Genomic DNA, 13,914 nt, shown 5'->3' on the forward strand with positions numbered 1-13,914 from the left:
TATTTGGTAAGCACTTCCTAGTTTGATAGTTTGACCGCCGTTCATGAACAGTGATCAACATGATTGACAGCTGTGTTAAAGACTCCTTGGCTCTGACTGGTTGTTTTCGTTCAGCTGCAGTACATTCTTGGAAATGCCATGAGAAGCTTAGGGTGTAAGTCACTGGTTTGATCACAATACGATATTATATCGATTCTTTGGACAACAATATGATATTCCAAAGTCTGCCATGATACATTTCGATGCGATGCGATTTAGTGGCCTGCGATCGATATGAAACGATATTATATGCTCATGTAACACATTGGTTACAAAAGAGGCTGTCATCCATTTTCTTTCTGCTTTTGGCCATAAAAGATAAAGACAACACATAAATAATGTGAATAACTGTATCTGCTTAAACGCAGTAGAGTTTACTTTAAACTGACTCTACTAACACACATAAAGCAGCACATGGTATAACCTTCAAGGCTTTCTGACAGAAAGACAGATAACAGGAGGTGTGTGTGTGTGTGTTGCGCACGCACCCCCGCTCCACAGGTGCTCCTTGCTGGGGTTTTTTGTCTAGCGCGCATTGAATAAGCGCTTCCAGCATTTCAAGCATCTTTGAAGCGTCCGTGTCTCTAGCGTCTCATTTCTGTGTGATCGCCCCCTAACAAAGGTAACGGTAGCCTACATAATTTGGCTCCATTACAGATATACTAAACACGTTTTCCAAATAAACACAACATGCTAACGTTATTAGCACCAGCCTATGGCATTTTACATTGTATACATTAGCCTAGCGACGAGCGGAGACGTCTTCTGCTCATATGAAGCAAGGATAAATCCCGAAGTATAAATCCCTGAAGGATAAATCACACACACGACTTAAAATGCTATTTTAGTGGAGGCTTTACTGTCTTCACAATTTATTGTTTCTTATCTGTGAAATACAAGTAAATACAAGCTCCGTTTCCACTGAGGGAAATGGTGTCAGCTTACAGAAACAGACAGGAGGTCTGCGTCACCACGACGCTGAGCATGAGGGTGGGCGAGTCCAACTTTCTGTCAACAACGTTTTCACAGGTAACTTAGCCTGTCCCCCCGCCGCAGGAAATAATGGATTAATCCTGGAAAGCTGTTGATGTAGCACTTTCCTCCTTATCAAAGTAACACGGTGATTATTTGACCAATGAGAATTTGGTCAGACGAGAGCATAGCGACCAAATAATCGACTAGTCGGCCAGGAGACTACAGCCCTAGTTTACATTGCATAAATTAGCCTAGCTGCTAGCGGATTTCTTTCGCTACTCATTGCTTAAAAAATTACACATGGCATTATTTTTTTTCTTGCTTTGTTTGTTGCTTTTATTTTGTCCACAATCCAAAATATTTCCACACTGCTGATTTATTGCAGAGTAAATAATGTTATCCTCATGGTCTTTCTCCTGGCTGTTTGCCATCTGCCTGCTGCTGCTTGATGGTGACACACACTTTCAAAATAAAAGCATATCCTTAAGATGATGATGTAGGTCAATGTTTTCACGTTGCATTAATGATACTGGATTGTTGATCATCGAACCAGTATATCAATCCAGATCGATGGATCGTTACACCCCTATTAGAAGCACTACAAGGAGGCAGAGGAGTCTGTCCGAAGATTTTCTGTTTCATGCAATACTGTGTGGATATAGTGACAATTTCACCTAATATGTGGAACTGTTTTTTATAAAAGTTACCAAGTACAGCTTTATGGAAATGAGCCATTGTTAATGTAAATCAGTTTCACCTGTGCTCTTTCTGCAAAGACAGTTTAAAAATGTCTGCTGTGGAAAGGTCTGTTGAACAGTGGTGTTCCAAAATGCAAGTTTTTTTCCTCACAAATTATCTTTGGCTAAGAACAGAAATTGTCTTTCAGAGAACACTTTAATCAGATTTTGGCCAGTTATCAAGTTACTCATGGAGTTAATATCTCAGCAGGTCATAGTCCTGATAACACAACATTTCTAGAGTATCTTGCTTCAGTATTGTGACAGGACTTCCAAATGACACAGGATGGGCAGGCGGGTCATTTAATTCCATGGGATATATTGTTGGGAGGAATTTGATTTGATCATTAAAAAGTGGGTAGCAGTGTTTGTCAGGGAGAAAGAGATGAAGCTCGTTGTAGTTGCTGAGGCAGTCCACTGTGTAATGTCTTGTGCATAATCTGGAGCTGTCACAGATACTACTTTCCTCAAAGTGAATACATTCCAGCCAGGAGGTCCATAACAACAGGAGTTAGGCAAGCAGAATGTTAAGTTTGAGGTGGCATACAACTGTTGAAACACCAGCGTACCATACTGATTCTATCTAGCTATACCTGACAAATCTTAGCTGTGTGCAACTATAACTTGCTGATTGACTGATTAGCGGATGTCATGATATTACTGGTTGAAACTGGTTGAGACAAATGTAAGTACACCTCATATTTTGTTTTATAGGATAAATACATGATTATATTTTGATAAAAGAATATGAAGTAATTGATTCTTTGCATTTTTTGGCATATGTTGTTAAATAGGTGCACAATAAGATTGTGGATGTGATCTAAAAGGGTTAAAAATGCATTTCATTCATCTCAGCTTTAACTGTTTTGAATACAACTCTTAATTGCTGATGCAACCCAGTCTCACCCTGAAGTCTTCGAAGGCAGTGACTTGCAGTGCCAGACACAGATAAACCAAGCTGTCCTTTTATGTCGGCATGATAGGTGGCCAGTCACAGTTATAGTTTAACAGCACTCTGCGGTGTCAGGGGGAAACGTGGCGAGACAAGATCGAAAGTTAAGGTGGCAAAAGACCAAGTGGTGTGAGTGGAAGGGGTGGAGAATGGCTCCAACGTGTGGTGTTTGCGTCCTGTAAGATTATAAAGCCAAACCCTGTTCTTTTTTCTTACACCCAACCACATGCTTTGGTTGCCTAAACCCAACCACGTTCACTAGTTATTGAAGGAAAAAAATGTCAATTTGCGATGTTGTATGAATCTAGTGTGATTTTTTTGAAAGAAACTGTATGTAATCTGTAAATTTCTTGTGAAAACATAAGTGTATTTTGAAAGAAGACAATGTACGTAGCAGGCAGAAGTTGACACACTTTCCCAGAACATCAACAATCAATGCACCCAGGGTGCCTTGCACATTGTATCTGGACGTGGAAAGTCCATGACTAAACGTCGATATGTGACAAGGTTGGAGTGAGAATGTGTTGGTTGATAGTAACTGTCAGAGCTCAGCGAATCGTGCATTTGTCTTACCTCAGTGTCAGAACAAGGTCACTCACTGCCCAAATACGTTTTCACACACGCACATGTATTTTTCCTAACAATGCCCATGCTGTTAACTCCAGCTGCTGTGAAGGAGAGCTGAGCTACAATAAGACTGAGGTGGGTGAAACGCAATGCAGTGGAGAAAAGATCTGTTTTTGAGTGGCTTCAATTTAGACGATATTGATATTATCTATTAAACCACTGGCCCCAATTAATTTGGTACTGTCAGAAGACCTATTTAGACCTATATTTATCATTTAAATAGATAAACCAAGTATTAGGGTGGGAAAAGGATTCCCAGAAGTTGTTTTAAAGTTTTTAAAATAAAAAAAGGAAAACCTGAGAGCTGGTAGATGGTAGATTGTGCTTTGGATGTAGGTTATCAGCTTTGTCTGGATCTTTTAAATCAAATGTATTCCTCTGAAAATCCATTCAGGATATGAGACCTCTAAAGGACAGAAAGTGCTCTCTCTTTTAATGTGATAACACTTTACAGAGCATTAAATATGCATTTTTCTGTGTTTTTATGTGTAATTGCTGCAACTGATGACATTTGGCTGATATTTAAGGCATGTAGCATCACATACGCACATGTTTTGTAGTAACAGGAGAGAATTTCTGGGCTTTAGATCTCTTTTGGAACCGTGTTGATGGATGGCTGCTGGAGGACACAGTATCAAAGCTCAGGTGGTTCTCCCACCGGTTTGTAGTCTGCTGTAATTTTTCAAGAGTTTATGTCTTACTCCAAGCCGTGAAATAAAAGCAGCACACTCCCCCAAGTGCTTTGTGCTGTTCATGTATAGCATGCAGCCCGACTGATCCATGCGCAACCATTCTCTTACTCCTCTCTGATCTTTAACCATTTCATATGATGAAAGCAGTCAGTGTGGAAATGCAGGTTCAGAGACTCAAATCGCCCAGAGTGTTCCCCATCACATGTTATGGCAGCAATGATGCTTCCTGCCAGAGATGTCAGAAAAATGCAAATTGCTCTTTCCTGCTAGCATATTGGAATGAAAGGAGAGATCAAATTGAAATTACAGGTAGAATTTGAAAGATTTCTCAACCACAAGTTTCCTAAGACTGTTTTAACTAACATGACATGAGCATTACTAAAAAAAAGAAAGAAAAACAAACTCTGCACTGCATTACTTTTGACAAAAAATGCACTTTGATTAGAAGTACTTTCTGTAAAATTAAATAACTGACATACAGAGAGGTGCAGGAATGAGCCCTAGAACCCAGAAATGGGTTAGTATTTTAGCACTTACGGTTGCCTCCTCTTGAAGTCAGTGGCTCTTGTTAAATGCCTGAAATATGGTCTGTGGTTAACACAAGCTTACAACATAAAATATGCCAGTAAATACCACACTTGTAAACTCTGAAGCTGTTAATGTCTAAAAAAAAGTTGCGAACAAGTGGCTAAATGAGACTATGGTTAGCTTTTCACTTCTGGCGACTGCATTTAAGCTGAAATCATAAAAGTGGTGTTCAATTGGGGAAATTATCTTGCAGAAAAAAACAAGTAAGTATTATAAACTTTGGTTTGCCACAGAGTTTATTTTCTGCAATAATCCAAAATCCAATGGAAAAATCCCACTGTTTTTTCACCGAAGGAACCAGGGTGAAACTTTAATGTTGACTTACAAATAAACATCATCCCTACAGCACTTAACAAGGACATCGTCACTCATGAGTGAATCAGTTGGGTAACCATTGCCTGCCGAGGCGACAATTGTGCTTAATGTGCAGTGGCAGATGTGACGCACATGGAAAGCTAGCTTGCTAGGCAAATGTTCATTAGCTTGCTTATGAATACCATGAAACATGATGTTATTGTTACATTTTTCACTGTCTTACATTCCATGCCTGTCTCCTGATTCATTGCCACCCAGGCAGCATCTCTAATGTGGGGCAGTTTGTATTGTGAATGGCCAATATCGTATAAAATACTCTGGTAGTTGTTTTTGGAGTCACGGAGGATTGATTAAAAGACAGGACTCAGCTCACCAAGCCAGAAAATTTGGTGAATTCATGGACTCAGACTTGAATTTCAATAGCCACATCAAGACAATTACAAAGTCAGCCTACTATCACCTTAAGGATATTTCATGAATAAAGTGATTTCAGTCTCAGCAGGATTTGGAAAAATTTGTTCATGCATTTATCTTCAGTAGACTTGACTCCAGTCATGTCTTAGCAGGTCTCCCTAAAAATCTAACGCCAAGAAAGTAGACCACATCACTCCAGTTCTGAGATCTTTACATTGGCGTACTGTCAGTCAGAGAATTAATTTTAAAATACAACTGTTGGTTTATAAAGCACTGCATGGTTTAAGGCCCAAACACATTTCTGGCCGCCTGCTAAAATATGAACCACTGAGACCTCTCAGGTCTTCTTGGACAGGAATACTTTGTGTCCCCTGAGTCAAGACTAAACATGGAGGAGCAGCACTTATTTTTTATGCACCACATATCTATCTATCATATCAAATGCAAGACTGCTTCAGCTCTCAGTTCTTTCACATCAATGCTGAAGACTTTTCTCTTTGCTGCTGCCTTTTTAGTTTCTCACACAGCACAGTAACTTTCAATCTTGTATTTTATACCCATCTTAGATTTTTTTAGATTTTTTTTTTAATTGCATTTAAATCTGTTTTTTATTATGTGTTTCTTTTGCTGTTGATGTTTTATGAATTGTCTTATTGTCTTGTTAAATAGACTTGCCTTGGTTAGACAAGGCAACAATCAGTGACCCCTCCACACAGCAGTCAAAGTTCACCAAAGTTGAAATCCACCCGATGCAAAGATGTGGATTTGCTTTGCCAGCAGAAGTGAATGTTTTCCTCACCCCTCTGCTCACACTGAATGGAAGGTAACAGGAGATGAATATTTGCCAACGTAACATGTGAAATGCTCAGTAATGCAGCCCAGTGCATGCTGGGATATGTTTCAGCAACCTGTGCCCCTGAGTAAAGAGAATGGACTGATGGAGGGGTGAATGGAGGTTGCATTTTGGAAAAAACAGAGTTATGTGGCTTGCACTGACATACTGTAACATTAGCAGTTGCGGAAAACATACATTTTTGCTGGTTGAATCAAATCTCACAAGCATCGAGGTCTCTTTCATTTCTTTTCTCTCATCTGTACAGAATCCCTGTAGCATGCTAATATTGTAATTACACACTACCAGCAGGGAATTTCCCCTTTCCAACATTAAATGGAACAGAGCATTCGCCCCATCATGCACCAGAGTGGTGGGTGTTTTGCTTTTGTCATTATTTTTCTGCATAGTGATTTGGTTTGAAATTATCCATGCATTACGACAATCAAAAGAAAGGTCTGTGCACGTTTTGCTCTTGACTTCATGTATCTTAGAGCGAGCCAACACTTGGATTCACACCAGAAATGTGATATTTTTATTGAACCGCAGGTGGGAACAATGAGGAAGACTTGAATCGAATTTCTTCATGCTCAGGCAGCCATCTCAATCCATCCAGCCAAACAATGAATAGAAATAAAGAAGTTGAAGTGCAAGACCAGTGTCGACAACATATTTTAAAAATGGGACATTCTGCAAGCGTTAATGGGACATTAACCTCAGCGCAGGTGGTAACTAAAGCAAAGGAATTCCCATTAGAGAGTCTTAAGACTCATTTATTCTGATGGCAAATGTGTTTGGGCCACAAAGAATTTAAAAGATAAGATTTTTTTTTTAATTTTTGCTGCTTTGCTGATAAGGACCATCTCCAACATTTCATTCAAATCACTCAGACAGGAGCTCACTGATGGCAGCTCCTTGATATTTGGGACATGGCTGAATGATGTGGTGTTATTGTCTGCACTTATGGGAGTCCGGTCTTGGCCTTGAGATTAAAAGGCCAAGATCGATTAAAACAGGGATTAAAAAAGAAATTAGAACCATTTAGCTGTAAAGCCAATACACAGTCATCTCTTTTATTGAAATTAACAGAAATTTTAATTCTAATCAACGGATGATTAAGGGAGCTTTAATGTGTGAACGAATTTTCATTAACTGACCAGTTATTACCCAGGATGAGGAACATTTATTTTTTGTAAGTCAATTCCCTATTTTCTGAAAATGATATAACTGTGATCCACACAAGGCAGAAAAAAATTAACAATGTCACTAATATTACCATATTAAAATTACCATTCATTAATTAAGTTCCAACACATTAATAACACGTGCCAATGCTCAATAAAAGTGAAGAAAAAATGATGCTATTCCAAGAACAAAATAGAGTCAAACTAATCCCAAGACTACACAACGTTCCCATGTGGGGAATTCCCATGTGCAGCTCCACTTCAGGCCAGGGAGCAATCAAACCTGATGTCCCACAACAGCTCAACTCTGACAAGCATAGCAGAGCTGTGGTGGCATTTACTGAGAAAAGTTCAAGTGTTTCAGGCTGTGGTTAGAGCATGCAGCATGTTCCAAGGGTTTTGGTCTTCAGAATTTGTCAGTTTAAATCTGCCCAATAGCTCAGGAGCATTGAAAGCTACTTTTTAAAAAATCCTCAAAAATAAATAAAATAAAATAAAATAAGATAAAATAAATAAATAAAAACAGTTTTATCAATTCATGTCTTGAATAGATAAAACAACAAAATTAGATGAATGCAAGATTCTTTTGGTTAAAATTATTAAGTTTTATAGTGTCTAAACATTCATGTCATTTAGCTCCATTTACCCACATCTGCATGAAGATGTGTAAATTGGGATGTAGGCACGTGTTACACCACCCTGCCTATGGTTTCATACTATTCCACTAATCTACAGTCAGTGTCTACAGATAATGCACCAGGGTATGCAACAATGTGCCAGCAAAGAAAGAGCAGAAGATGACTGCAAGCTAGTAGGCTAAACATAGTTGTAAACAAGGCTGACTTTAGAATTCTTAAAAAGTTTGCAGACAAGAAAATGCCACAGGATTTCTGGCCATCTGGGGGCAGATACAAAGTAACATTAGCATTCATTCTGAATTGTGCTTCTGGCCACCTGGCAAAGATAAGGTCAATGTTCAATCTCCTTTTAGCTTTGTTTTTGGTCCACACTATGACCTGAGCAAAATATATTTAGCTTCTTAATGCTCCACTAAGCTTACAAGATATTTACTAGCTTTATCTGCCTGACATTTGGTGCTGGGCAGGCAGTGTACAGTGAATTTTTTTTTACATGCCCCCGTGCCAGCGATAGGTGTGGCTGACTGTCTGTCCATCCCATTCATGTGAACATGATGTTTCAAGATCACCTTGAGGGAATTTATTTACATTTGGCACAAACGTCCATTTGGACTCAATGATGAACTGATTAGGTTTGGTGGTCAAAGGTCAAGGTCACTGTTCCCTTGCATCTGTCTCATCTAGTGATCACAATATTTCAAGAAGGCCTTGATGGAATTTCTTCAAATTTGGCACAAACGTCCACATGGGCTCAATAATGAAATGATTAGATTTTGGTGGTCAAAGGTCATGATCACTGTGACCTCACGTCCATCTCATTCTCGCAAACATGATATCTCAACACCTTGAGGAAATGTCTTCAAATCTGGCAAAAACGTCCTCTTGGACCAAAGGATGAACTGATTAGATTTTGGTGGTCAAAGATCACTTTGACCCCATAAAACATGTCTTTGGCCATAACTAAAGGATTCATATGTTAATTTTGACAGCATATCACACAAATGTCTAATAGGATAAAATAATTAACTTTTGACATGTCATATGCTAGAGGTCCTGCAAGAACACTTCTCTGGCCATTATTCAACATCATAACTCAGGAGCAAAAGGGGAGACATTTGGTTGAAAACTGAATCGGTGACACTAATCTTCAGTGCCTGCCTAGAAACTGTGGTGATGGATTTTCTATGCCACCGCGATGAAGATGTGCATGAAGCATCCATGTTTTAAAATATGTAGGTTCTTGGCAGCAACCTCCATATTTGAAGCATTGTCAGCTGTCATGGGTACATATGAGTGTGGACGGACATGTCACATCTGTAGCTGCGACTTGACTGGTTGACCATGGCATACAGTAAAATTGTGGCAGCTGTGACAGCTAAAAAATGAGCGAAAGATGCCCAAACAGTCAGTAAAGCTGAGGAACTTTAGAGCTGGGTGATAATTCTCTTCGGGTTAAAGAGCCACAGTTTTCTCACAGAAGTCGTGTGAGCCATGATAGTTAGTTTCAAAATAGCATAACAACTTTAACTCTCCTTTAGAATGATAAATTGGGAAGGCATGCAATGTTCTTCTTGTATTCTTCTTTCTGAAGCATACACTATCATTGAACACCAGGCAAACAAGAGGCAAACAAAAGGTTCATGCCCTTCCGAATATAACTGTATGCATGAATTAGATAACGTGTGTTTCTCACAACAAATCAATAAAATTTGGAGATACAGGGCTCTCCCAGTTCATCCATCCCACAGCTGTTGGGTCAAAGTACTGCTGAACATTAAGTTTCACACTCTAAAGTAACACCTTGCACAGTACATTTGATATCACACTCAAAGGGAAGCATTAACCTCAGCACAGTAACTGATGCCAGAAACACTGAGCAAACACTATATAATATCTGTATCTCTATAGCAACTATATAGCTTGGTATAAAATAGAAATGTGATAATAAATTCATTCTAAAATTGAAAACAGGTAATTTAATTCCAAAGTGTGATATGCATGTTGTGTAATGAAAACAAATATTATTTGGCCTTATGGTACTCTGAACATAACTGGCATTATTTGTTACACGTATCAACAAGTTAGAGAATCTCACCATCTTTTGTTTTCAAGATGTCTATTTTATAGCCACTTTATCATGCAAGAAAATGCTTATGTCTACGTCTTCTATTTCTTTTTTAAATGATAGTGCCTACAACTTTCAAGTAGCAGTATTTACCTCCTCAAGAGACAGACGCTCTGTGATTTTGAGAGTCAAAATATTTCCGCAATCAGCGTCTGCTGCTGTGCTTTTATTGTTCAGCATTGTGTTGTTTCTCCTCAGCCTAGTCCTAGCTGCAGTTCCCCACAGAGCAATCTGTACGGCTCTTTGAAAATGTACTTCATAGTTCACCACACAAGCTGCAATCAGACACAATTCCCAAAGTGACCCCGAGAGTCGCAGCCCTTTCTCCAACAGAAAGAAAACACTCATGCAAACTCATAATGCCTTAATAGTGGCACTAAAACATAATGTTAAAGGATGAAAGTGAAAGAGTGCCGTCTGCACAGAACGTGGTGGGTGAAGGTGACAATATTATCATCATCTCAATGCCAGATCCTCAGAGAAAACATTCCCTCAGAAACTTAAAGTAGGCAGTGAGACATGGTGTCCTAGCCTAGAAGAGGGAGCCTGTGACTTATAGAAGAACTCAAATGAAAACACAAGAGAGTAATTCAGTTCCTATCACAATAAATTTCTGAAACATGAAGGAGTTTTGAAGGTTATTGACATTCATGTGGCCTACCTACAGTGTACTTGAGCTGAATATTTTGAGAACAAATGTTTAGGGGTATAAGTTATTTTTATGCACATTTTGCTTCTTTGCCAGAGGGGGTAAGTGAATCTAATTTAGTGGCAATAAAACTAAATTAATGGACTACAAGCATTGGAGCACATAAAGAACTAATTCCATCCGAAAGTAACATTAACACAGAGAATATGTAATTGCGAAAGGGGTCTATAAAAAAAGTGATTTGGTCGGCCAAATGCAAATTTGTCCCTCAATCAACTGCCAAGCTCTGTTTAAGTGTAACATACAAACTGGATCTAAGTCAAGCATTTTTTTTCTTAAATCATCAGATTTCAGAATAACCTTGAAGTGAATTAAATATTTTGGAGAAGGACATAGCACGATTAGAAAACCTGCAGACTTTGGAGACTCCTTCAAGAAATACATAGCCTACTGAAAACTTCCCTTTAGTTAGGCTATAGGTTGTTTATCCCTTTCTGTTGCTTATCTTTAAGGCTGCACTTAAGTCAAAAGTGGCTGCCAGTAATTTAGTTTTTATTCAAATCAATGGAGTATTTAAACCAATTTTGGCTCATAGTTTTGGTTTTTCAATCAGGAAGTGCTTTACTCAGCCACATCATTTCCAGTTGCAGATAGCTGTTTTTAGCTAATAAGCTTTTATAAGCTTTACATGCCTAGCAATAAATGGCAGGACAGTTAGCACAAGTTAGTGACTAGGCTAGGTAGTTTCCTTGGGATAATGAAAGGAAAGTAGCCTAAACGTTAGACTTAGTCTTTCAGCTAACTGTTTTGGTACACTCTCAGCGCTTCCGTTAGCAAAGGCTCTGATAATGTTTATAATGCCTAGTGACCACAGTGGAACACTTGCTGATTTGCGTTTAAGGAACCAGGTCTCACTCCTAAGTCATCGAAATCCGGTGCTTGGTCAGTGACTTCCAGCGTTGGATACAGACGAAAAAAGCCATCCTTTCACATCGTCATGATACATAGCCACTGTTAAACAATTGATCTATGGCTAAGCCACGCCCCCCTCCACTCACTCGGACAAAATATCAACATTCAGTGACCAGCACAGGAGGCAATTGATGATTTTTGGGGACATAATGATCAGATGTCATTGAGAAGTAACCAAAAGGGCCTAAACTACTCATTGGAGGGATATATTCATCATTTTATTGTTGAGAAGGTCAATGAAAAGCTTAAATTTCAAGCCAAGATTTACAGGTCCCAGTGTACACTTGTAAACTGCATCTCATTGCCGTCACCATCAAAGACCAGGGCTGCCAACTCTCACGCATTAGCCGTGAGACACACGCATTTGATTGGCTTCACACGCTGTCACGCCACACCCCTGATTTCTCACGCTGAAGTGTCCATCTTAGCTGGCTGTCGGTGTCCGCTCAAAATAGTACACAAAGGGTTAACAATCGTTGGTGTCTACCATACGTCCCGCCTCTAACCTCGTATTGCTCATTGATTGGCTCTACCGTTATTTTGGTAACGTGTGATTGGTCCTCCCCAGCGCCGCTCTCTCCACTGACTTTGGGGGTGCGCGTCACCGTACATTTCACGGCAGTTCGTGAGGGAACAACACATACACATCACCGTTAGCGCTCCACACCGGAGCGCCAAGTGTGAACGGTGAGTCGGTTGGTTCAGTAAATAAGCTAAACAAACACCTGTTGATGTTAGGCCAACTGAATGGCGTTCCTTGGCAACTCTTTGCTAGATAATGAGATGCTAACAAGCTAATACTAGCTAAGCTAAGTTTGGCAACTATTAGATCAATATTATATGCCAGAGAACATGAAATTCCACTTCACATGTTCCATCAGCAATCATAGATGTCATGTAGTGATGACACAGTTCAAATTAATGTTTGTAGTAAGATGACATGATAGAAACAGTCTGAATAAATAAAGTGTAAACACTATAAATAATAGCTCCTTCAGTGACAGTCTTCAGCATCCATGGTGTGTAAAGGAGAGACTTAGGAGAATAGAGGTCCACTGCTCCCAGTAAAAACACCCAGTAAGAACACTGAGTTATATTTATGTAATAGATATTGGGTGTAAGTGCAACATTTTGCACACAGTTGTATTATAATGATTTTGGAGCATTTACATTTTTGTTGATTTATTTTATTTATGTTTAACATGATAAAGCTGACTAACTTGTGTTGACATTATGGCTGTTCTTTAGCCTATATACATTCAGATGTTGTTTAATGAATTACACAATTGTAAAACATACAGTATGTTTTCCTCAGGCTACAACAATCAAAATCTATGACTGTTGCATCTCAAATTGTCCCACTGTTCACATGTCTTGCATCAATATATTTTTTGTCAGATGACAAGTAGTAGAGAGACTGGAGGAGATGGAGGAGGAGAGGCAGGAAGAGAGACAGAAGGAAATGGAAGAGAGACAGGGGGAGATAGAGGAGAGACAGGAGCCTCACAGGTGAGATTGAATCATGAAGGATATATGTTGATAGTGAGATTCAGCATTGTGACTAGGGATAAGTAAAAATATTGATTCATGCATAATATATGTTTTTACCCAATATCAATATCAATACGGATCACTGTTACCAACCCAACTGCAGACCGCAGGCTGGTACTGAAGTTACGCCCCTTCGGAGTATACTGTTATTGTTGTTATTATAGTTTACCCTGGGAAGCACATACAGACAGATGTGGTGAAGTTATCAGTGTATATTCACGTAACTGATAACATTAGAGAATACATTAACCAAGACATTCTTGTATTTAGTGTAGATATCTAAATATGCATTATAAAGCAGTGATCAGTTTCACATGACATGAAATTGCATAAAAAAATCATCAACGTACAGGTCGCCGCCATGGAGCACTTTTATGTCCCTACCAATGTGAAGGAGAAGGAGAAGAAGAAGGAGAAGAAGAAGAAGAAGAAGAAGAAGATCGATTTCCCCCACTCTTTTCAGGTATGTATGTTAAGTGTTTGTGCTCTTAAACTTTAAGTAATGTTTGCATATTTGTTTTTTGTGTGTTGTGAGATCATTTAAAGGCATTTCGAGAGCTTTGTACATATTATTTTGAGGTTTCAATGCAGCTGTAAAAGTATACTGTAGGTTGATGCCTAATT

Source organism: Epinephelus moara, chromosome 10 (assembly GCF_006386435.1).
Source record: "Epinephelus moara isolate mb chromosome 10, YSFRI_EMoa_1.0, whole genome shotgun sequence".
Lineage (NCBI taxonomy): Eukaryota > Metazoa > Chordata > Actinopteri > Perciformes > Serranidae > Epinephelus > Epinephelus moara.